This window comes from Mus caroli, unplaced genomic scaffold (assembly GCF_978045245.1).
Source record: "Mus caroli unplaced genomic scaffold, Mus_caroli_1 scaffold_14, whole genome shotgun sequence".
In the NCBI taxonomy this organism is placed as follows: Eukaryota; Metazoa; Chordata; class Mammalia; order Rodentia; family Muridae; genus Mus; species Mus caroli.
This window is the reverse complement of record NW_028227269.1, coordinates 86,994,045-87,020,180: the sequence shown is the minus strand read 5'-3', so window position 1 is coordinate 87,020,180 and position 26,136 is coordinate 86,994,045. Positions and strand designations below refer to the sequence as shown.

Here is a 26,136-nt window from a genome sequence, read left to right as displayed (position 1 = left end):
CTTGTTCCCACACCTAATTCATCAACTCTTCTCAATAGAGCCACCAAAAAGTTTCCACTCTGCCAGCTATCACCTACAGCCACTGTGCTGACTTCATCTCTAGCACTTACTATAGTGTCTGGAGGTGCCCAATTAAGATTTTTTAATTGACTGGAGCCCAATAAGACTAGCTCTCTAAGAAACACACAAACACACATGCACATACATACACACACACATATGTGCATGCACTCTAGAGCCAAGTGTTCAAGGGGTTAAAAAGGAAGAAACTATTTAATAATCCCATATTATACTCAGCTTCCAGAAGTGAGATCTTTATGAGAATAAAATAACTACAATACTCACACTCCTGCCTTATCTACTCCTTCATATTTCTGTTTCAGTAAGTCTTGGTCAACTGCAATATTAAAACATTAAATGGGAAGGTTCAGAAAAACTTCATCAAGTTTCATTTACCCACCATTGTGAGTAATGTCCTTCCTGGATCTTGAATCATCCCTTTGTCAACAGGATCCATACTGTGTATGCTACACTCACCTGCTAATTACCTAGTATCACTCTTCTACCTGAGAAGCACAGTGATTAGTGTTTGGGTAATGTTATTTTACTTAGTAATGGCCCCAGAGCAAGAGTGGTTATATCAATTTTACTGGCATTGTTAAAATTCTATTTAATTATTAACTATGGCTAATCTCTAGCTATGTCTCATTTATAAACTTCACTATACATATATGAGAGGAAGCCCAGGATACACAGGTTTAGCACTATTTGCAGTGTCAGGCATTCAAGTAGCCATGGGAGTAGGAGGAAGACTGTACCATGTATACAGCATCTGCTGTGGTTAAGTCCTCCAATAGCTACTATTCTCCTGCCTCAGTCTCATGTTCTACTAATGATGACTCTTCTTGTATTAAAACATAACTCTCATGACCTTAAGGAAAGCCACATCCAAGTAGGTGCCTCGAGGCCAGCCTGGTCTACAGAGTGAGTTCCAGGACAGCCAGGGCTATACAGAGGAACCCTGTCTCAAAAAAAAAAGAAAGAAAGAAAGAAAGAAAGAAAGAAAGAAAGAAAGAAAGAAAGAAAGAAAGAAAGGAAAGAAAAGAAAAAGAAAAAGAAAAAGAAAAAGAAAAAGAAAAAGAAAAAGAAAAAGAAAAACAAAAACAAAAACAAAAACAAAAAGAAAAAGAAAAAGAAAAAGAAAAAGAAAAAGAAAAAAAAAGCAAAAGAAGAGGTAAAATTAATTTGTCTTCCTTTCAAAAGCATCTTGCTTTCTTCCCTTATACAAGATTGTTACCTTGAAACTGACTTCCCTTGGTATGTAAGGATATTAAAAAAGAAGAAGGCGGGGTAGGAGGAGGGGGAGGGGAAGGGGGAGGGGGAGGGGAGGAAGTCATTGATTGACCCCAATATCTTCCAATTTCCTACATTTCTACTTCCCACAGGGCTCATTGTGTCCTAAGTTACCTCAACATAATTACTCCTGTGTGTGTGTGTGTGTGTGTGTGTGTGTGTGTGTGTGTGTGTGTGTGTGATAGATAGATAGAGAGAGAGAGAGACAGAGACAGAGAGACACAGATAGAAAGTGAGTATGTGTGTGTACATGTACATGTATGTGCATTTACATGGTGGAAATGGTTGTATAACCTTGGTTGTTTTTCTTAAGTGCTATCCATCTTGTTTGTTGGCTAATTTCTTTTCTATTTTGTTTTTCTTAGTTTGGTGGGAGGGGGGCTGCCTTTGATTTTTGGTTTGGGTTTTGTTCATTTGTTGTTTGAGACAAGGTCTCACTAAGTAACCCTAGCCAGCCTAGAAATCAGTATGTGGACCAGCTGGCTTCAAACTCACAGAGATCCACCTACCTCTGCCTCCCAGTGCTGGGATTAAAGGTTTGTGAGGTTACACCCAGTTCTACTACTAAGTTTATGGAAATGTGGTTTCTCATTGGCCTAGAGCTTAACTATTAGAATAGACTGGCTAGCCAATATGTCCCAGGGATCATCCTGCTTTTATTCTTCAGAGCTGAGCTTGCAAATACACATCTCCATGCCTGGCTCTTTCATATGGGTTAGTGCTATGGTTTGAACTTGGGTTGTCATGCCCACACAGTGAGCACTTTAACTACTGAGTTATTATTCCAGCCCCCTCTTCATTTTCTTTATTGTGAATTTCTGTTTTCTGAATCTGCCTTGGCCTTTTGGATAATTGTACTGCTGTTATTTTGTACTGCACAGATTCAACCCTTTTATAAGAAGAAAGAATGTAAAGCTATTTCCAAAAGTGCTACAGAACGTATCTCACAGGTAGTTCCAGGAAGAGAACTGAGACCGGTTAAGATGTCCTCATTCCAACCCCAAGGATGGGGTAAAAAGTGGTGATGTCCCAAAGAGCCCAGACTGTGGAAGAGGGGCAAAGGAATTCTCTCTGTAGATGTTGACTCAGTGCTCACTACTGAGAGGTTCAATGCAGGAACAAAATAATGTACCCACCCTAGGGGCATGAGGTCCTATTCAGGTGGGACTATGAACAATGACAACAGACACACATGCAACATGTGTCAGGTACTGTTAGGCCTGTAGAAAATTAAAATGAAGAAGAAAGTGCTGTGGAGGGAAGTGCTACTCCAAAAAGTAAATTTGGGGAAACCTAGCCAAAGGAAGCTTAATTATAAGCAGACCTAGGGAAGCCCAGCTTGGGCCTGGAACATCCAGGACAAAGAAGGCTGGAGGCAGGAATGGGTTTAGAAACTTCAAGGAGCAACAAAACCACTAGTGTGACCAAAGTAGATCAAGCAAGGAGAGTGGAAGGAGGGGCAGGAAAAGTGCTGACATACTTGGAGCAGAACGAGAAGGATCCTGCAGACCCTGCATCTCATCTAGGCTTCTTGTAGGATGACTTGGACAATTCTAAGATGAGTGACATATAAGAGGTTCATTTTGAAACCCCTCCAGGGCTGGAAAAAAATGGATCAGCAGGTATGGGTTCTTGCTCCAAAGCCTGATGACCTCAGTTCTATCCTAAGAATCTGGATAGGGAAGAATTGACTCCCACAGGCTGATTTCTGATTGCTACATATTTATAGGCATGTACACACAAACACACACACACACACAGAGTGAGAGACGGGTGTGTGTGTGTGTGTGTGTGTGTGTGTGAGAGAGAGAGAGAGAGAGAGAGAGAGAGAGAGAGAGAGAGAGAGAGAGAGAATAAATAAATGTACAAAATAGAGTAAAAAAAATGTACAGCATCCATGATTAGCACAAGATGAGTGAAAGCCATTACTATATCAGGAAAGGGGGAAAGTGTAGACCATAGGAGTAAAAAGTATGCTTCTACTCTGGGTCCATGTCTAAGATGAGCAGTCTGGTTTTGCTTGTAGACTGGGTGTGAGGTTTGAGGACAAAAAGGCATGAGGGAAAATTCTTGATAAGTCTGAGCAAGTCGCAGGGTAGAAAAACCTATTTCTAAAGTAGGGATAATACATACATTTGAAGTTGATTTCAGATTACATAAACTGATATGGTAAATGGGTAGATCCATCTGTGCATTATGAATTAGAGAGAGGTTCAAGCCAGACATAAGTCTAAGACCACACACACTTCTCTCTGATGGTTCATGAAATATTCTCAACCAGTCTTCAGGGTAGGTGTGACTTTTTCTATTTTATAATGGATAAATCCAACATTTGGAGGAGGAGGTAACTTAACTTGCCTGAAGTTTGCAAACCAAATAGATTCACTGCATTCCTACTGGAGTCACACTGAGCCCATGCCTTGGGTCTTAATGAGTCTAGACTATAAAGTCCATATGACCAAGGACAGTTCAATAAACATGGGATTCCTGACTACTAACCTGAGCCATCCATACATTGACATTTGCAATCTGTCCCTACTTCCCAAGTGTCTATGGCATCAGACTTGCAGTGTGGTCATCTAACTCTTATTGGTTGGTATCCTGATTTGTCCTGACAGTGCCTCAATGGTCTTCAACTTGAGATCCAAACAAATCACGGAGCCTGACCATCCCATTGGTCTTTCCAGCTTCCTCCATGAAGCTACACTTAGGCTCCAAAACCCTGAACCAAACTGGCGTAGAGCTGGGAGTAACCTAGAGCCTGGAGATCACAAAGTACCAGAACCTGTACCCCTATTAAAAATCTTGGTTCATGGTCTACTATCTAGGAGACATGAGCAATTAAATTCTTCTGCCCAGTTTCTCCATCTCTAGAATGAAGGTGACCATATCAACCTACAGAAGTGTAAAGAAGGCATCCTCAGGCTTGTAGGTGCTTCCTATGTAAATTTATCACTAAAAGCCCAAGTTCCTCAGCCCCTGATATGACTCCTCCCACTAAAAACTACCCAATGATATTTCCTACTTCCTACCCTAACTCTTACCATATGACCCCTGAAAAGCCCAAAATTATCCTTACACCTTTTCCATGAACCTCATTCTTAACTTCTTTGATCCATACTCCTCTCAAAACCCTACAGGGGTGTTAGGAAAGAAAAGGGTCAGTGAAAAGGGGCAGCAGGTAGCACAGTTGTCCAGAAGCTACAAGACAGGAGAGGAAGGATCATGACTTCCAAGCCAGCCTTGTCCATACACTGAGATCTGCCTAAGAAGGAAACTGTTACCTTATACTCTCTCACAGGAGCTTCCTGGAGGTTGAATCTGATCAACACGAAATAATCATTGCCATCTTCACTGCTGTGGCCATGGCAGAGCTATGGGCCACATAGCTAGACAATTGTCTAGACAATTCTGACTTCAGACTTTGAAGGTTCCAGTCATGTTTCAATAAACCATGAGTTAGACATTAATCGAGTTAATCAACCCTAGGCCATCCCCAACTACAGACATTTTATAATTACTTCTGACTTACACAGAATTATCTACACACTGAGGAGGTAAATAATAAATACATAAAAAACAAGGTATTACTACTAAGTCTCCATGCATGCCCCAACCCCACGTACACACGTCGCTCATTATATCTCTTCAAATCCAAACCACTGCATGCTTCAAGAAGAAAACTCTCAGTTACACATCTCACTAACTTGCTAAGAAGCCTTGGGAGGATTACTTAACCTCTTTGAACTTCTGTGTTTCTCTCCACTAAACTGAGGTTGCTAACCCTCCCTCTCTGAGCCACCTCACCCTGAGAACCTGGATAGCACACACAGAAAGCTGAGGCAGTGTGTGTGTGTGTGAGCACATGAAGGCCTCAATAACTCAGAGCTTCATTCTCACTGCCACACCAGAGCCACTTAAAAAGAAGAAACACACACTTACCCAGAAACACTCCTAGTAGAACAAGGTATCACACCTGATTATTTCACAAACTTTAAATGTCAAGTGTCCAAGGTCATAGGGTTGGTGACTGAGAAGCCTAACATTCTAACATGTGTCTTTCACCAGCATTCAAAGTCTACAGCTCACCCAAGAACCAGCTCAGAGCAGCCCAGCCATGCAGTCAGCATCATGCTATTGCCCTGTAGCCATCTCTATCCCAAATCCCTGTTTAATTTCCCTCTATGTCAGTAAATCTACAATATAGGAAGGAAATTGCGAAGTCAAAGAAACTCTTTGGTCAGCACAGGGTGGAAGTCTTACCTTAAAATGGATCTATGATAGACGGGCAGACAGACAGACAGATGTATAGGGTTGCAAGGAAGCAAAAATCAACAACAACAACAAAAATGCATCTTTGTGACTTCTGAGGCCTAAAGCAAATTAATTCTCCACTATCCAGAGAACAGAGAGGCCCATCTAACTGAACAGAAACCAGCACAGCAGTCCTAAAACCATCAGATGCCCAGAGACATGGTAATGTTGCCAAGGTAGCCATCAATCAAAGCATGTACTAGAGCTGAGCAAGCATAAGCAAGCTGCAAAGGAATAAAAAACTAGGGTCTACAAAGCATGAACTCGGTTTCTGGGCCCCCAGCTTCTGCCTGGAGAGCCCAAGGCCCTTGAGAGGTCTTTCCTGGAAAGCACTAATCCTCAGGCCTAGGTGATCCATGGCACTTTTTATCTAAAGAACCAAGGGGGTGGGGGAGAGCACTGAGAACTAAGAAAGCCTGGCTCACTCAGCCCTTTGTAGTTACCCTCCTGCTCTGCCTCTTCTGCCTCCTCCCCATGTACACCAGGATGAGTCAGGCACGCCCACGTGGGCCCTATTCTGGACTTAGCTCACTGGCCCAGTTTGGTGGCTGGCTTCTACTGAGGGACCAGAGCCTGTGTCAGACAAGCAATGTCCTCACCACCAAACTCAGGGAAGGTTCCACAGCGACTGTTCTATTCCTGCAGGAAGACGTCAAACCATGCGACTGCTCTGACAGGAATACCCACACAAAGACTTAACTACCTTTGCCCACCCTCAAGCTTCTCGCAAGCAACTGCTATTCCTATCCATCATCAAGAAGCAGCCACATGGTAGGGGATAGGTTGCCTCCACCCCAGCACCAGAGTGCTCTGTGACTGGTTTAAATAGAGACATGCGACCTAGGCTGGTCTGAATGAAATGAAGTATGAGACTTTTGATCCATTGGCAAGAGGGAAAAGCATTTTCTGTCTTGAAGGCAAGAGGTACAGCCACGGGTACCTTTGACTACTTTGAGCAAGGCCAGACAGAGGCACTGATTATAGGAGACATAACTAGGCTAAGTCAAATCTGGGGACCCTCAGAGTCACATCTACCGTCCCCTGAGAGTACCTTTGCAGCCCCTCCTCCAATTCTGCACTTTACCCTCTGGTCAGGGGCAGGTAAAAAATATCCTCTTGGTACATGGGGAAATTCCATGTTTTTTTTTTTTTTTTTATTTTGGTTTTTCTTCCCTGTCATCCCTATCTAACTTCATTCCAACCCACTGGTGAACCCTTCCTCATCTCCACCCTTGGCAGGAGGTCATCCATCACCCTTTCCACAGAAACCTCAGGGTTCCTTCTCTCCCACACTGTCAGGTTTCTTTGAAGTGATGGTATGCAGTTGCATAGGCATCCTCTTAAGAGGGAGGACAGTATTCTCTTTATACCTAGCATCCCTTACTCTGCCCTGTGCAAAGGGAGTACCTGATAGACAGGTGTGCCACTGAACTTGTGGAAGTCCTCGCTGCACCACCTTGCTCTGTAAGTTACAATGGCACTATAGAGCATGTTATTCTCTCTTGCTCACACTCCTCCCAGGAGAAGGTGGGACTTCAGATATGCATTGAGTGGTGGTGAGATTAAATCTGCATCCCTAACTCAAGCAAGGCTCTCTGTCCCTGTAGGGTAGGCTGGACGGCTTGTGTCATATCCACCCTCCATCTATCTGTGAGCTTTTATTTCACCTAGCAACCTGGGCTCCAGCTCTAGTTCACCTGTCAATCTGTGCCCCCTGGAGCAAGTCTTCTAAAGGGTCCTGGCCCTCACTTCTGCATTGACACCCCCCCATTCTCTCAGGAACCAAATGCCATGTAAGAAAATGGAATTTCCCCTCTCCAAACAGTTCATTCAGAAAAAAATCCAGGTTCTAAAACTAAAGACTGGGGGAGCATTGTCTTCACCTTCCAAGGTTTCCTCTGCCTCTCACTTGTCTTCTGGGCAAAAGGACACATTTTACTCTCAAGGGGGTGTCAAGGACAGAGGAGCTCAGCAGGCTTCCCCTCCTTCTTAAGATAAGACCTGAGATGGCAACATTTGCCAACTGCCTCATTACACCCAAAATCTAAATCTGGAAGCTTGGAGACATGAGTGGCTGTTGTGGGAGCGAGTTCGTGATGCATCTTTAAGTGAAAAACCAGGCTAGTGTGACAGCTTCCAAAATGTGATCTCAGTGCCTGGCAAAGAGTGGGTGCTCGATTAGTACTTGTTAAATGAGTGAATGAACTTCTTTAAAAACAAAAGAACATGTCCAGGATTGCAAATGCTTAGAAATTAGGCCAGAAAAAGCAGCCACCAGAACTCCCCTCATCAGTTGACCGTCTGGCAAGGGAACTGCCAGGTGTCTCTTTCCTTTTGTTTTCAGAATTTTTCTAAATATTCTATAACACACACACACATACTATTTTGTAGTAAGAAAAATTAAGTCATTTTTATAGGCATTTAGATGCTAGAAAAATAATAATAACCTCACATATCTAAAAGAAATGACTAAGTGATGAGCATATACATTCCGAACCCCACTCCTGTCAGCCTTCATACCACCCACACAACTGCCCCTTCCCACAGAAGGTGGCCTGCCTTCTCTTCTCTGTGTAGATCTCAGGAAGCTAGAGAGTCAAACTGTTTCCTTTGAACATTGCTCTCGCCATTATCAGAAGCCAGTACAGAGGTGGTCCCATCCATTTATCCCTGGTGGAACCCAAGTAGAGAGCTAGCTAGCTAGCCTGTCCACTCCCAACTTTACCCCTGGCAAGAACTAGCCTTAAATTCTTCAGAAGAGAGTACAGTCAGAACATGGAAGAGCCTTTATTCCATGGGGCATCTGTCCCCACATCAAACTTGCTGAGTTCCAAGTTAGGGAAACAATATCAAAGAATCAAATCACACATCCTGGAAAACTTGCCAAAATTCTAATTTCATCAGAGCCCCATTATCTTGGCTCCTGTCTCCTTCAACATCCTCCTGCCCATCTCTCATGGTTTCTGACCCAAGGCCAGAACCTAAAGCACTGAACATTGTCTAGGGTCCACTCCCATTTGCTTAGTGTAGATCACCTTGAGGCTGGCTAGAGGACCATGCAACTAAATTGAGTCAACCTCAAGAGAGCATGTAAGGGGAAACACACGTGCTTGGTGAGAACAGATTTGCAAAAGAAAAAACAACTCAACCACTAGCAACAGGCAGAGAGGAAAGGTGAGCTGGAAGCTGAAACCAGACCAAGAGCTGTCACCTGAGCTGTTGGCATAGGCTATGGACTCTTGGGCCAATCAGCTTAGAAGGCGGGACCTGATGGTTGTGACAAGAGGGAGGAGTAGTAGACTCCTCCAAGTGCAGAGGAAGTCTTGCTTTATCACATGTTTGTTTTAGTATCCCTCTGTGTTGGTTACCTGTGTCCCTTAAGAAGTGGGAGTTACAGAGACAAAGTTTGGAGCTGAGAAGAAAGGATGGACCATCCAGAGACTGCCCCACCTGGAGATCCATCCCATAATCAGCCACCAAACACAGACACTATTGCATACGCCAGCAAGATTTTGCTGAAAGGACCCTTAGCTGTCTCTTGTGAGGCTATGCCAGTGCCTGGCAAACACAGAAGTGGATGCTCACAGTCATCTATTGGATGGAACAAAGAGCCCCCAATGGAGGAGCTAAAGAAATTACCCAAGGAGCTGAAGAGGTCTGTAACAATATGAACTAACCAGTACCCCCAGAGCTCACGTCTCTAGCTGCATATGTAGCAGAAGATGGCCTAGTTGGCCATCATTGGGAAGAGAAGCCCCATGATCTTGCAAACTTTATATGCCCAAGTACAGGGGAATACTAGGGCCAAGAAGTGGGAGTGGGTGAGCAGGGGAGTGGGGGGTTGGGGTATAGGGGACTTTCGGGATAGCATTTGAAATGTAAATGAAGAAAATACCTAATAAAAAATTGGAAAAAAAAAGAAGTAGGTCTATAGTTCCTGATGCCAAGTCTCTTGCCTCCCCATGTGATTACCACCACTCAAAAGGCATGGTTCAGGCAGCTTAGACAGGGCATGCTCAAAGGCCTGACACTGGGAAATGACATCATTTCATAGCCAGAAACTAAGAGACCAGGGACCTGACTCCAAGCAGCCCTGTCACTCCCAGCTGCTTTCCTCCTGACTGGTACAGGACCTCCCAAAGCCCGGCTTCCATCCCCTGCAACAAAAGGGCTGGCATTTCTACTATTCTGTGTTTCCTGAAAAGACTAGCATCTAAGATCTCTGAGCAACCAGGAGAATGAGTACTTTCTTCTCTGCTGCTTTAAGGGGAGAGTATGGAGGGGTAGGCATAAGTATTTTTGTTTTCTTATCTTTTTGTTGTTGTCTTTTGTTGCTGTCTTTTGTTGTTGTTGTTGTTGTGGTGGTGGTGGTGGTGGTGGTGGTGGTGGTGGTGGTGGTGGTGGTGGTGGTGGTGGTGGAGGTTTTTTAACCTGTTGGGTTTCTTTGTGTACTACAGGCTGGCCTCTAGCACATCTTAGCCCATGGAGACCTCAGAACTCCTGATCCTCCTGCCTCCCTCTCCCTAGTACTACGATCACAGGTGTGCCTCACCCTGAACAACACATTTGTCAGTTTGCCTTGGCAAAATTGTGGTCCTTGTGTCCAACCCACGCAGCATGGGAAGTCTATCTACCTTGTAGAATGATTGCACATAGCCAAGATAAAAATGGCCTGGCCTGGTAATTTCGTGGTGTGAATACCAATTATCCACTTCATACTTTTAAGCATCACACACACACAAGTCTCTTAAACTTATTACTCCTGTATCATCATCTCTTCCTGCTTTAGCATCTCGTTCTAGGTCCTTTCCTACTTTCATCCTTCCTTCGGATCTAAACATAATGTTTCATTTTTAGTGCTGTTCTGAGTGACCCTCCATGCCTCAGTTTCTTCTTTTATAAAAAGACAAGCATAGTAATGTGCCCCTCCCCCCAAAGATTTGCTGAGAGGATTAAATAAGGTACTGTATGGGAACCCCTTACACAATTCTTGCCTGACTATAATGGGTGCTTGATATGTTCAAGCTGCTGTCTCTCTTGGTGCCAGCATGCCAAATTACAGACCTATCATTCTCAGAGCCCCCAGTACTTTTCCTTCAGAGCACTCATCACAATGTGTAATTATATTTTTGTGTTGTCTAGTTGCCATTCCACCCAAGCTGAAATTCTAGGAGGGATAAACTAAATGCCTCTCATAATTATGGCTGTATTCCCAGAACCTGGTACAGTGCCTGGATGTAGTAGATGTTTAATAAATGTCTGTTGGATGAACAAATGAATGAAAAAATGAATAGAATACTAACATGGACATGGATAATCACCACAGTCCCTTCCAGCCAGAGCTGGAAGGTTCCAACTCTTCTCTACTTTGTGACAGCTTTGGAAGAAAAGCTTAAAATGAGCCACAGAGAAGATGTTTTACTGATCCCTGGGGGAAACCCCAGCATGGCTGGTGCTGACATACTTCTTAACACTCAAGTTGCTGCAAGAGTTACTCTAGTTTTGCTTTGTTTTGTTTTGTTGTTTTTAAGCCTGAGAGGGGGTTTACTGTGTCTCCAAAATGAGAATGGCTTCTTTCCCTCAGTACTGCTATAAAACAAGGTACTATGGTGGACCCAGTCCCAGTAAATGGACCTTCTCACAGCAGCAGGGGACATCAAGTCCTGATCCAAGGGAGCCAAACCCCACAGATCAACAGGTGACCATGGCAGTCCACATACTCCTCTTTCTTGCCCTCTAGGGGAAAGGGCAGCAGGACTCTTCCTGTATCTGGAATCAAGAGGTTTTAGGCTGGCCTGAATATTACAACCCCTCCTTTTCCCCAGACAGTGCCTAGTTTGCAGATGGTTTCCAGGGTTACCCTCTCCACACACCTCACATCAGCAGGTAGGGTTGGAGGACGACTTATCAAAGATTCCCTTATCTGATGAATACCAGTGTCTGAAAGCTATTTTTCTATTAAGAAAGAAAATGATGGGCATGAGTACTGCCCCACAGGACACTGTGGGTATGTCCCTGTTCACTTTCTCCTTCATTGCAGAGGTATAAAACCACTCCAGCCCTCCATTATCTGTTCTATACAAGAGGCTCCACTGAGCCACTGTTATAGAAACCTGTGGTACTTTGAATAGGATGCACAGGTCCCTAAAACTTCTAACTAAATTGCTATAGAGGGCAGCTTGAGTTTGAATCTTAATACAATAGCTCTAATAGACAGCAAAATTTGAGAACTATAGCTGTAAAGTACTTTTAGAATTTAGACCAACTAAACACACACACACACACACACACACACACACACACACACACACACACACACACATGCCTTCTTCTACTCAGACATCTGATGTCTGAGATGTGGGCTCAGATGTGGATCTGTAGTGTAAGACCTGATATTCCTGGAGTCCACAATCTGACCAGTGGGTTCATCTCCAGGTTCTTGTTTTCTGTAACCTTTAGGCAACTTACTGAGCTGTAATTCATGTTCTTAGTATATAGTAAAAGGTAATGAAATTCAAAGACATCTTTATCTTTTATTCCAGCTTCACTATTTACCAGATCTGCAACTTCAGGCAAGTGAAGTTTCCTCATTTATACAGTAGAGGTGGTGTGATCTGATACCTACCCACTAAATCCTCCAACCCTGTGTGCAAAGCACTTAATGCAGTTGCTGGCACACAGTAAGAGCCCAAACCATCCCAGTCAATGAGAAAATATCAAATGCTTTTATTTGCTTCTATTGGATGCCTTTTTTCTTTTAAAGGAGCTTAGACAGTTTGGTAGCTATTCTGACAACCACTAATGGTTTAAATTTGCCTAATACACCTTCTCTTTTGCCTGTATAAGGATATGTTTATGTTCATGTGGTATGTGTTGTGTTCATGTGCGTTTGTGAGGTATAGTTGTGTGTGCATATGTGTACACATGAATTTGGGAGCCAGAGCTTGAGGCTGGATGTCCACCTCAACCATTTTACACCTTATGTTTTGAGACAGGGTCTTTTGCTGAATCTGGAGCTCACCAACAGACTAGAGTCACTGGCCAGTGAGCTCTATAGATCTGCTGTCTCTGCCTCTCAGGCAATGGGATCACAAAAGATGCTACAACTACATCAAATTCAAGTGCTTTTGCTAGCAAAGTACGTGCTTTACTAAGCCATTTCCTTCTCCTTGCTGAGTCTTAGTCTCTGGATTTGTTATATCTCAGAGCCTTTTCTTATCTCCAAAGTGAATTATAGAAAGTGCCTACTCTGTGTTTGCTTAAGTAAACATTTTAACTCTTAGCGAGTACCAAGAGCAAAACCTGGCAGACCATCTCTCTGTAAGCTAAAAATGTTCCTAAAAGTAGAAAATAATAGTACCTCCTCCTTGAACCAACATTCCACAGAGAGCTGATAACCAAAGTAGAAAGAATGCCTCTCTCAAAGGTTCTTATAGAGATAGCATTTGCAAACTGGGAGCCAGAAGGCTGCCCCAGCACCCCTCCGCCCTCTTGGGGTGATCCTGAAGAATGCTGACTCCAGCATGGGGCCCCTCTCACCACTTCCCAATCCGCCTCACTCCATTTAGTTCTGGCAATCCAATTCCCTTTCCTCTACCCGGAAATCGATGTTTAATTAACACATTATTGGAAAAATAAACAGAGTCTTCAATGGGACTACAATGAAGCTAATGCTGCTCAGCTTGGGGGCTGCAGAGGGGCCCCTCAGTCAGAAAAATAGTTCTCCTTGTCCCTGCCTCTCAACCAAGAAAAACTTCCTTCTTCCTCCTTCTGGGTCCACCAGCCTGGAAATCCCCAGTCTCTCCCCTCTTGGGTTCTCTCTTCCTGTCTCAGGAAAGAAGCCTCCAGCCCCTTCTTGCCTTTACCCTACAAGGCAGAGGGGTTATGGATTAGCTTGTAGTGAGTGCATATATTATTGCTCCTTGGACAAAGAGGGAAGTCTGGGTACCCCTTCTGTGACACCATGCAGGGTCCCATTTTCTGCTTTTCTCCAAACTGAATCAAGACTCATTCAAAGCTAAGGTCAGCAGCAGGTCTCTTGCCATAGCTATGGTGAGGAAATTGGAGACCAGTGATGGCTGACCAGGATGAAGACCTTAAAGCCTTGTCTAGACATTGGGAACTGATATGAAGACTTCTCTCAGAAATATGCCCCCTTCTAGTTATCAATAACGATGCCCCCTCTTTTTCATGCCCCCTTTGAGACCCAAGCTTGGAACTTAGGCCTGCTGTTTCTTGATGACAATCTTAAATATGCTAGCTAGTCTCTCCAACTGGCAAGTTCCCCATAAAATAAGGATGGAGCCCATCTAGTGAAATAGCAGATGAGGCAGATGCTACACAACTGTCTCTTTGTCTCACAGTAAAGGTGAGATTCCAGGACCATGGACAGCACAATGCCACACCCCTCCCATCCACATAAGGCCCTGCATCACAGTGCAAAGGAGAGATGGGGTTCAGGTTCTCTATCGTCTATCCACTATCCACCATTCCAAACCACCTAACTCCCTCCTTGGGTGGGTACTTAAAGTAAAGGTCACTGAGACATGGGAGACAGACTTCCAAAACAATATTTAAAAATCTAGGAGCGGTTCCTCTCCTTGATCAGCCTTACTCTTTAATTCCAGTTCCCCAGACTCATACCAAGTTCTTAAGCATATCCCAGAGTGTGGGACAGCTCTCAGCATCAAGTCCATAGATGGATGTGGCACAGCACAGTGATACAGAATAAAGGCTTCAAAGCTAGGCATGCCATTCCCTACCTAGTGACCTTGGATATGTTACTTAATATCTTCAGCCTCCGTGACTTTTTGGAAATGATAACTGTTCCTCTCCTACAGAGTGGTCAGAAAACTAAGCAAGATAGCATAGGTCAAGACCTAGGCATAGTGCGTGATGCATAGTCAGGAGTCAAATGTTATCATTAGCTCTAGTAGGACTGCTTGGGATAGAGATGGAGACGTAGTGGTAGTGGGACTAGTTAGAAGACTGAAGTCTTAATCCTTTGTAAATTGGTAGCATCACTAGAGAATGGCTCTCTTCTTGGCTACCTCCTGGAGATAAAATTGGATTTCTGACTCTAGCATACACCCTTCTGTCCCATTAAGAGAAAGTAGGTGATGTCATCTTAAAGAAGGATGACCATATATCTTATCATCCAAACCAGGACACCGTTGAAACCTAATAATTAGACTAGGACATAGTCCTAAACAGGAACTGTCAACAAACCAGAGCATTCATTTATACCATCTCAAGGTCACACAGAAATGACTAGGTGTCAAGCTTCAAGGTTCTGGCTACGGATAACCCTTCCCTGGTTCTGAGGCTCCATTTTATTCTGTTCACCTCCTCCAAACAAGCAGATGCACTCTTGGCTAGAATCTTTAACTCCTATTCAGGTCATTCATCTCTAACCCCTCTTTAGGATCATTAATCTCTAACACACATTCAAGGTCATCCATCTCCAATCCCCACTTTGGATCATTCAAGTCCAAACCTAGGGTAGAGCAGAGAAGACTGGTAAGACTTTCACACATACTTGACACCATTAGTATCTCTAACCATCCTCTGAGAACAAAACTGAACCATATAGTGTGTAGGTCTACTTATCCCTCCTTAAGAATCAAGAGCTAACAGCCTGGGAAAGCCTGTCAGCACCTCAGTTCCAGGCTGTTAGGATGCAGTCATGGGCTGCTTGCATCATGGAGCCCCTATAACTTCTAGGGCAGGATGGCATGCACATTGAGAACACTCAACACACTCCCTGACACATGCACATGAGTGCGCACACATACACACAGACATGTGTGCATGCACACACACTAGCACACACACACACAGAGTGGAGTCTCTTCTTTTAATGCCTTCAAAAGATATCCTTGACTCACTCTGACTCTAGTAACCTGGAAACAGAGCTCCCCAGGAACACCCTAGCCTGAGAACCCCGAAACATCATCTGTTATATCTTTAACTCTACAAACATTTCACTTGTTCTCCTCCAAGACACACCTACCATCCTCTCTCACCAAAACCCCACTCCCTGATGAATGAAGGAAAGCTGAGAGACAGCTGTGAAGGGCCATAACAACAGCATCCAGGGAACCTAGATTCCAGCTCTGTCCATACCAGTGTTATATATAATTTCAATAGGCAATGTCACTGAGCAATGTTACTGAGCCTCACTTCCCTCTTTTGTATTTGAGGACACTTAAAAGAAACATGGCTTACTTTTCTTTTCTTTCTAACAACATAATATGAAGGCCATGAGATTAGGCTCTGAACTAAGACCCATTTGAGGTCAAGCTCTTGATCTGTCATTTTATCAGATATCTTTAGTAATGTCAGAGTCTCCTTCTCTGTCAATAGAGCAAATAATATTAGTATGCTGCTTTGAATTACTTGGAGGATTAAGTGAGATGCTACATAGAAAAAAATCTTGGGTCTGAGGTAGTGTATAAGTACCACATTTCTAAACTGCTGAGGGATACGATGTTGAGAGAGTATGAGGGGGCATAGTGACTCTGAGCCAGCATGAGAAAAGAGCTTTCAACTGAACTCAGAAAGTTCATACTTGACAACTACCTCAACAGATCTAGACTTGCAGGCAGAACTAAGATAACCCTGAGCAAAGTTCAGCTCTCCCAGAAAGCAACATGCTAAAGCAAAGGCAACTCCATCCCCAAACCCATATGTTTCTTTCCTCCAACTAGCAGATATTTATTGAACACCCACCCACTATCACTATGTGCAAAGGAATGTCCCTCGGCATTGGGAACACAGATAAAAATAAAGTCCCTGACCTCACAGAGCTCGAATTCTATGGGCAGAAATTAAATACTGTATATCAATATTTTACACAATATTCAGTAATGATTAAAAGTCAAGACAGTAAGCTGAGCAGGAGTACCATCAGAATATTAAAGGGGACTATTTTACAAAGCAGGTCAAGAAAGGTCCCTTTGAGGAGGTGTCATTTGAGCCACAACTTGCAGGAAGGGACTGATTGCTAGTACCACAGCCTTTGCCCCAAGCCAAGCTCAGCCACCTGTGGCTGGCCCAGCTGTACTTATCTCAGCTAGCCCACAGATCACCACTGCAGTACAACTGGGTCTTCACTACAAAAATACATACAGAAGGCCTTGGGGCCTGACCACAACTGTGACAGAATATATTTCCAGGTGACATGCTTGGGAAGCAATGCTTGCCTCTTTTGAAACTCTCCCATCTACATCTGAAGGCCATACAAGGAGAGTATAGCCCAAGATCCTGAGAGCAAGTTCTTTTCTGGGTTTTGCCACAGTAATCCACCTCCCAGGCATCCAACTCCCCAACTCTCCCCTTTTCCCAGCAATGACGTAACTCCTTCTCCCCAACTCCTCAAGGTCAGTGCCAGGGAGAGAGAACAACACAGGAGAGATGGGACAATCCACATTTTGCTTTAAGGACTTTTTTTTTTTATGTTTTTCAATTTCACTTATAATTGCTAATAACATGACACACCTCTAGCTGAAGAAGAAGGGGAAAATGGCGTCTGGCAAGGAAAGCAGCTGAAGCCAGAGAGAACAGGAGATTCTAGCTGATCTCATGGCCAAGGGCAGTTTCAGTTCTTGCAGGCTGCAGCCTCCAACAAGGCCACACCACCCAAGAGGTGGCTGATACCTCCTGGGAAAGCAAAGCCTTCCTCTGAGCTCAGCCCAGCGTTCTGGGGAGGTAGCAGGGAAAACCCGTCATTTTACCCACCTGTCCCTCCTCCCCCTTCGGTCTCCATCCACCCACCCATCACCCTTGAGCTCACCCACCCACAGTTTTGCTTGGTGGACCGGGAATCTCACTTGAGGCTTCCTGCTAGAGTTGCAAGCAGCTTCTCCCCCTACCCTCTTTTCTCTTTCTTTGAAGACTCTATTCTCCCCTCCCCTGATAAATGCCCCCAATTTTGCCTTCCTTTCCCCATAGTACTCCACCTCCCCAGTAGACAGACATCCACTACAAACAGCCACCCAGCACCAAAAAAAAAAAAAAAAAAAAAAAAATCAGTCAGTCTCCTATCTGAACCACACACGTACAGGGTCGAGAATCCCATGTCATCCAATCGGAGACATGGCTCTGTCTGGAAAAAACACAAACACCATTCTAGCCCCCATAAAAAAAGGCAACACAAAGGCCACCAAGAATTTCAAGACCTTGCACCATCTATATATCAGCGAGCTAGGTAGGACAAAGACATCACTCTACCTTCCCAACAAACCACAAGTCTCAGGGATATTCTGCAGTGCCCTCCGGCTTGACACAGTCCACTGATCAGGGTTGTGTGTGTGTTGGCGTGTGTGAAAGCACATAGCCATGAGCATAAGGGTGGGGGCTGTCTGCTCTCCAGGCATCAAGTTCCCCAGAGATAATCCAGTCCAGACCCTGCTCTCCCCTGCAACCTCCCTTCAGTGTGCCGCAAACATAGATTTCATGGATGGTTAAATTGGATCATTATCACCGAGTGCTTATTTGGCCCAAAAAAAAAAAAAATTAATGTCATCTACCCATCTCTTCGTGAGGTATCCCCACCCCCACCCCACAACATACTAATCCCATGAACTGCGACACACCACAGCATTTAGAAAAGCATAAAAGCAAGAGGGTAAAACAGCAGCAGCGGTGGCAAGAAGATGAGGCTACAGCGTTCCTGGGTTCCCTGCATGAAGATGGGCAAAGGGGCCGTGGGTGGAGATGGAAGTGGGGGAAGAGGCAAAGGCAACAAAATCAACCGAATGCAATCAAGCCTTTGGTCGCCTGCGTGTGAGAGAATGTGTGTGCAAAAGCGTGTGCTGTTGCGTGTGTGGATGTGCCGACTTAGCCCTCCTATCAGAAGGCTGCATCCGTGTGGCATGTAGGAAAGGCCATCGCACCACTGTTGTGTAGCGAAAAGACAAAAAAAAAAAAAAAAAAGAGAGAGCCGCATAGTCATCAGAATCAAAATTTTTTCATGGAGATGGAAAGGGCTGAAGGAAAGGGGGTTGGGTAGAGGGTAGAGGGAATGGTGGATAGAAATGGAAGGCAAGACTACGGCAGGATTGAGGGAGGTGAAATTGGTGATGAAGTGGACAAAATTGCACGCACACGGAGACACAAACACACACAATACCCAAACATCAACCCCACCGCCTACACTGTTCATCCAAGGCTGACAACCCGACCCCATCTCTCCGCTGCTTCTCAGAGCCCCCAAAGCTGGTGCCGATGGATTTGTGTATCTCAGTTTTGCAGCAGTGGGCTAATTACAACCAAGCCCCCTCACCAAATTAACCCCTCCCCTCCCTCCCTCTCCCTCTCTCTCTCTTCTCTAAAAGGCCAATTGAAGAATAATGTGTTTTTAGAGATAATGGATTTTTTTTTCAAGGAGCGAGAGAAAGGGGGGATACAGGACAGAAATTCTGCAAATCGGTGACTTCCAACCTCACCTCTGTGTCCCCTCACGTCCCCATTCACTGGAACATCTCATCTACCATTCTCCGACCATTCCCTTGTCCCCCACCATCCAAAAGAAAAGACCTTCCTACCATGCACATCGACAAACACACCAACCGCCACCCAATCTCAGTAGCCGATCTCAAAACCTCAAGCATCAATCCACCTCGATACATCCCTTCCTTATATAAGCAGCAACCATCAACATAGGAACGCAGCACTAAAAAGAAACCAAGAAAAACGGAGGCCATACCCCATCAGTCCCCCCAGTAATAAATATTAGGGAGCTACCAGAGAAGCAAAGACGGAGTAGTCTCTCGAAATCTAGAATCTCTTTGATTCTTAGTCTCACTTCTTAAGAAGCAATTTCCAAAAATTAATATTTCATTAGAAAGGGCAAGAAAGCTCCAGAAAGGGGCATTTGCACAGTCCAGTGGTTAAAAATATATATTTTTTTTTCTAACCCAGCCCTGTTGCTCACTTTAATAGCGAACTTCCAATGTCCAGCCTTTTCCCCTTTCTCTGGAAGGGAAGATTGTCTTGCAGGGTGAACCCAGGGCTGCAGAAAATGGGCCAAGAGCCCTTACTCCATTCCCCAATAACAGCAAATATCAAACAATAGGAATACATCTGTACAAGCTGTACCCATCTGAAATATCGTTTACCCCGATATGAGTTAGGGAGATTAAGCCTGAAGATTAAGAAAGAAAAATACCAGCTTTGCCTGGTCTCTCCATCCTTTCGACACGTACCCAGCAGCCCTTAGGTAAACTTGCCCATCATAGCCAGCGGGACCATTGTAACTTGAAAGGCGACGCTGAAGCCCTTGAACGATGTAGGAAGGCTCTACCCACAGCAGCACATTAAGAAAGGGACTGTTCTGTGGGCTCCCCTGACTAACCTCCAGGTGCCCCCAGATAGACTATCCCAGCAACCAAGTCACCCAGTGTGCTGGCAGTTCAAATTTCCTTCAGACTCTTCATCACAAAGACACACGGTCATCTGACCCCCAAAACTACACCGTCCTCCAGGTGTGACAGGGAGTTCTCCCCTCTCTCCTGGGGTCATCCTCTAGATCCAAGGCAGGGAAATTAATTCAGAATATTGGGGTGGATCAGGGTAGCAAAAGAAACACTCTCTCCCCAAAGCGGGAATAGCTAGCTAGAAGAAGCGGAGAGAAGACAGTTCCTAGTCTATCTACTCTTATGCGGTCCAACTGGGATCACTCTATCCTAGACTTGCTCTCCACGATCTCTGACCTTTGCATGAAAATAATAATAACAAATAATAATAATAATACAAAATAAAATTCAAGGAAGGGAAAACCCGCTCTATCTAAACACAATAATAATGTGCAAAATATATACATATACAATTTTCTCATCACATTATCGTTTTTCTGAGCAAAAATCAAAAGAAGGATGCATTTAATAGGGGAAAGGGGCAATTAATTTTTTTAACAAGTACTCACAAGATAAGTCACCTGCAAGGCAGCAGAGTCCATAGGTTGGTATTACATCACTAGCTTAGGGAAGGATGGAGGCTGAGGGGCAGATTTGTCTTTTCATTGTAATCAGTACAATGTTTTTAGAGCAGTTAAGTTTTGTGGTTAAAAAAATAGAGAGAGAGAGAGAGAGAGAGAGAGAGAGAGAGAGAGAGAGAGAGAGCCCAAACTCTGGATACAACACAGAGCTTGGGGGGGGGAGAGAAAAAGAAAAAGAAAAGAAAAAAACAATACATCAAACCAGGCTTTAAGGTCACTCAGAGCTTGCAAAACCCACAGTGCTTACCCAGAGTGCAAGTTTTCAGACAAGCTTGCTACTAAATCATTAATATAAACAAATGGAAGGCAGAGGAGGGAGATTTCCCTTGTAACTGATCCAAAGAAAGGAGTACACATACACTTGTGCACCTACACACACACACACACACACACACACACACACACACACACACACAACCTTTTCACCTCTTGAGTGTGCCTCTTCAAGATAGTAGGAGTCCAAGTTGAAATTTTACAAAGAATGACCTTTCCACACCCCCTCCAAAAACACACATATGAGTGTGTACACACATACACATACTTCAGTTTTCTAACGCTAAGGGAAATCCCTGTCCCCATCTAATTTTGCCTTCTTGTGATTCTCAAAGTCCCTTCTTCAGGAAAAGAGAGAAAGTGGCTTCAAAATGTCAAGGAAAAAAAGACGAACCTAAAATGAAGTGATAGACACACATCATTTTGGATTAATAATCAAATCAAATAGGAGAAAGTCATAAAAAAACAAATAAGTGATTAAAAAAAGAGGAAGAATATAATAAATCTAAAACATTTTCTGACTTTCCTAACGTCTCGAGCCAAAGAGCACAACTTCCAGGAGAAACCAAAGTAAAACAAGAAGAGTTGAAAATCCATTCCCGAGGTCAGTTGTGGTCCTCAAATACGGCGTTTAAAAGAAAAAAATTAAAAAATGAAAAAGGAAAAGAAAGAAAAAAAATCTAGGTTGGTCGCTCCCAACAGAAAACTTCTATCCTCTCAGGTGCAACCTCTTCCCGGAATGTACAAAACCCGGAGTCGGTTTGCCTCTTGCCTGCCTTCCTTTTCCCCTAGAATCTTACCTCTGGGTTGAACCGAAGAGTTGGGAATCTGTCAGTTTGGTGTTTAATCAACTGAGTTTGCTGGGTGTTTCCTCCTTCGAAAGATTCAAATCCCAGAGTCTTTCTGACTCCTTTTCCTTTTTCTTTCTCTCTTTTTCTCTCTCTGGGAGGGAGTGGCAGGGAAGAAGGGAAAATGCTGGAGGTGCGAAAAGCAGGTCCTGTGTGTCTGGAGCTGCCGGTGACTGCGTGAGGGGAGGATGCTTTGCCTCTCCCTTGCTCAGTGAGTTGCATGCAAGAGGAGATGTGTAGGGCTGCGCTCTGAGCCAGAGACTGCCAGAGGAGCCCAGGAATTTCACGCACTCCAGAGCTGGCCCCTCCCTCTTCCACACAGACCCCGGCATTTAAAGAGACAGCTAGGCTGCCTGGCTTAGGGCTTCACCTCCTCCCTGGGTATTTTGCAAACAGCTGAGAAGATATTAGCAGGGAAGGGGCGCTCTGAAGCGAGCTCTCTGTGAGTATCATTCGCCCTCACCCCAGTCTGAGAGAAGAGTTCCTCTCCAGAACTGGAACAAGACTCCAAATAAAGATTTAAAAAAAAAAAGAAAAGAAAAGAAAAAAGAAAAAGAAAGAAAGAAAGGAAAAGAAATCATCACACCCCTGCACTCCTGTACAATAAAAGGACTGCCCACCTCCTTCTTGGTGCACTTGTTCACTGCTGACAAAAGAGGTAGAGAGGATACTAACCTAATGTGTGCCTCAGTTTCTCTAAATAGTCACTTTCCTTTGCAAAATCAGGGCAATCTTTGAGCATCTGGTGGAGTTCGAGGCTGTAACTAGGACAGGAAACCATTCCTTCAACAAACACCTCTGACTGCTGGATCTAGATGAGACACAAGGACAGGCAGCCAGGGACATCGAAATGAAAATGACAAATGATACTTCCATTCAGTGGGACCTCACCCCAGAAAACAGACCCACAATATAGCTAAGTCTATCCCAGAGCAGCTGAAAGCCAAAGGATGTAGAGACTGGACTCAAGCTTTAGGGGGTCAGAAGGAAGTGTCTACCCTGACTTGTACCCAGAGCACAGGGTCCAGGCATCTCCACCACACTCCAAATTCCTCAGAGATCTGTCACCAATTTGATAACTAGTCTCTGTGAGGAAGCATTACCCTAGTCAAGCCTAAACAAAGGACGGCAGTGGGTGGCAACAATCACAGAGGTTTTGATCAGTGTCAGACCTTGGTGCCCATAGCAAGAAAACATCCCCAAGTCCTTTCAACTCCTACCCCACCTTTACAAGGATGTATTCACACAGTGATGTTCTTCAGGCCAACGCCAATGGCAATAATAGCCATTAACAGCTATCGAGCATTGCTACAGACCAGCACCTTTTTCAGTCCACTGAGGCTAGTACTAACTTGAGTCCATCTTGAGCTTTGCAAATGTTTCTCGAGCCCCTGTGGACAGAAATAGCTGACCAGAAATTTAAAACCAGGTCTACATAAATCCAGAACTAGGGCTACTATGCTTCCCCTCCCAGGATGGCAGTTGTTAGGTCTGTGCCTCCTGCAGCATGTTTTCCCAGCATCCTAGCATTCTCCCACCCCAGGCATCATTAACGCTGTGTGTCCCAAGTATCAGGCTCCCAAGACACCAAATGGATCTGTCACGGTCCCTGGCCCAGTAAATCTTCAGTCCTTTGGATAGAGGTAGAGGTGTGCTCATATAAAGAAAAGGAAAGTAATATAGAATAGTGTAAAAGACATCCAATGGGACTGTCAATACATGAGCAGTTATTCTAATCTGGAGACAGAATATATTAGGTCATAATGTAATATAAGCATAGTAAACTAGCTGCATTTGGACCAACCCTAGGTGGTCACAGACAGTCACAAGTCTATATTGTAGTGTGTTTGGCGTTTTAGATAACAATCTCATGTGTGTGTGTGTGTGTGTGTGTGTGTGTGTGTGTGAGAGAGAGAGAGAGAGAGAGAGAGAGAGAGAGAGAGAGAGAGAATCTGTATCTGTGTGTGAGTGGTGTGTGTGTGTGTGTGTGTGTGTGTGTGTGTTCCATTCTTCAATACCCCCATGCAACCATCACACATAGGAACACAAACAAATATGTCTTCATGAATTAATCTTATATACAGATTTTCAACCCTGCCTGTTTACTCTAGACCTAAACTGTCCTGGTTCCACATCTAGGTCCTCCTTAGCAAGCCTTCCTCAAAGCCTGTGCACCTTATTTGTTCCCAGACTACATCAGGAAAATTCAGAAGATGTAACCTATCAGTAAAAGGCTCAAGGGATGTGACAACAAAAGCCTAAAGGGGAAGGGTTGGAGAGATAAGTCAGTCAGTCAATGAAGTACTTGTCAGGAAGGCATGAGCACCTGAGTTCCCCAGGACTCATGTAAAAATCCGAATGCAGTGGCATGACTTATAATCCTAGAACTGGGGACATAGAGACAAGCATATCAATGAGACATACCTGCCGGCTAGCCTAGCTAAATCATGAGTTCCAGGTCCCAGTGATAGACTCTATCTCAATAGACAAGTTGTGTGGCACTGGAAAGATGGCTCATTTATAAGAGCACTTCCTGCTCTTACAGAGAACCCAAGGCAGAGTTCACTTCCTGGTAACCACTTTGGGGAAGTTAACCAATGCTTTATAACTTTAGTTCTAGGGCATTCAATACCCTTTTCTAGACTCTTCAGACATATGGCATACACTCATACAGACATGCACATACATACATACATACATGCATACATACATACATGCATACAAACACCTTGATAAAAGATAATAAGGCATAGAATGAGGAAGACATTAACCTCTAACCTACACATTAGCTAGTGGGGTAAGTGCACGTACATGCGCATGCACGCGCACACAAACACACACACACACAACCATGCACATGAATATTCACAAAAGATAGAGTAGCAACAAGGCTAAGTACCTATAGTAGTAAAATGCCCCAAAGGTATCAAGAATTTCTGCTATTATTGTCAGAAAAGAATTTAAGAGAGCAGTAACCAATGAGATGAACTGGGTCCTCATCTCTAGAGTTATCACCATCTGCCCAGTACAATAGTAAGCATGTGTCAGGCACTAACAGAGCACTCCATTTAACTCATGCAAGTTGGTTTTTAGTGTGTCTTCTATTGAAGTTTATACAATGCACATTTATAAATAAGACTGTGCATATAAAATCAGAATTCTCAATAAACAGACTTGGTATCTCTCTCTCTGATTCCCTAATGACTCTTGCTTGCTGTATAAATTTCAGGTTGCTTTTACTGAAAAATTTGTAGCTTTATTACACCAGTTTGTGTGTGTGTGTGTGTGTGTGTGTGTGTGTGTGTGTGTGTGTGTGTGTGTGTATGTAGTATAGTGTATGTGCACCAGTATATGCAATGCACATGGACCTATGTGAGGACCAAAGGAGGATATCAAGTATCCTGATCTATCATTTTCTGTCATTTGCCTTTGGACAGGGTCTTTCACTGATCTGGGAGCTAGACTGGCAGCTCTGAAGCCCAGAGATCCTCCCATCTATTCACATACCCTGGTCTAAACAGCAGCTTAAGGGGGGTCCTGGGGGTTTGAACTCATGCTTACATAGCAATTGCTATTGGCCTCTGAGACATCTCTCTAGACCCTCTATTGTTAAGATTCTGTTTACTAACTGGTCTTCCCATTGTCTTTGGAACATGGTTAGAATCATCAATGATTTCATTTGTTTCCCTTCTACTAAGTGTTTCTTTCTACTTGCTAATTAGTTTTTGGTTTGGGGATGTTGTTTTTGGTTTCTTTTTTTTTTTTTTTTTTGGTTGTTGTTTTATTTTATCTTGTTTGGAGCTTGGGTTTTTGTTGTTCTTGTTGTTTGTTTGTTTGTTTGTTTGTTTGTTTGAGACATTATCTGGTGATATAAGCCAGCTAGCCTCAAATTTGCTAAGATAACCTGGAACTTCTGATTCTCCTGCTTCCTCCTCTACCTCCTGCTTCCAGGATTACAGATCCACAACACCATATTCCATCTATCCATAGCTAGTAGTCAAATCCAGGGATTCATGCATATTAGACAAGCACCCTACCAACTGAACCATGTCTCTTGGCTAAATGGGTGCTACGTTCTGTGTTCCCATCACTCTACTCCAAATAATCATACAATTCTCAAAGAGTTCTTACACCAAGATCAAGCCACTAGAATAGACATTAGATAGCAATACTAATCCCCAAGGCATGACTTCAGTAGAGCCAAGCTCTCCAGTCCCCCAATCTTCTCTGTTGTATTGTTTTTAAAATCACTAACACCTCACATGCCCTACTCCTGAGCAGATTTCAAACATATCCTCCAATGATATTAGCCCAAAGTATTTTGCCCAAGGTCCCCTGCAAACATTCCTT

General features: G+C 43.9%; 1 protein-coding gene across 18 annotated transcripts in view; it reads right to left on the bottom strand.

Moving 5' to 3' along the window:
• The window catches only part of Nrxn3 (neurexin 3), a 1,606,331-nt gene extending 1,584,303 nt beyond the window's left edge, over positions 1 to 22,028 (bottom strand). For all 18 annotated transcript variants that reach the window (XR_015045250.1, XM_085830590.1, XM_029484639.2 and 15 more), the window contains exon 1: positions 21,739 to 22,028. The gene's annotated coding sequence lies outside the window, so the exon portion shown is untranslated. The remainder of the gene's footprint in view (positions 1 to 21,738) is intronic.
• Positions 22,029 to 26,136: the final 4,108 nt, after the last annotated feature.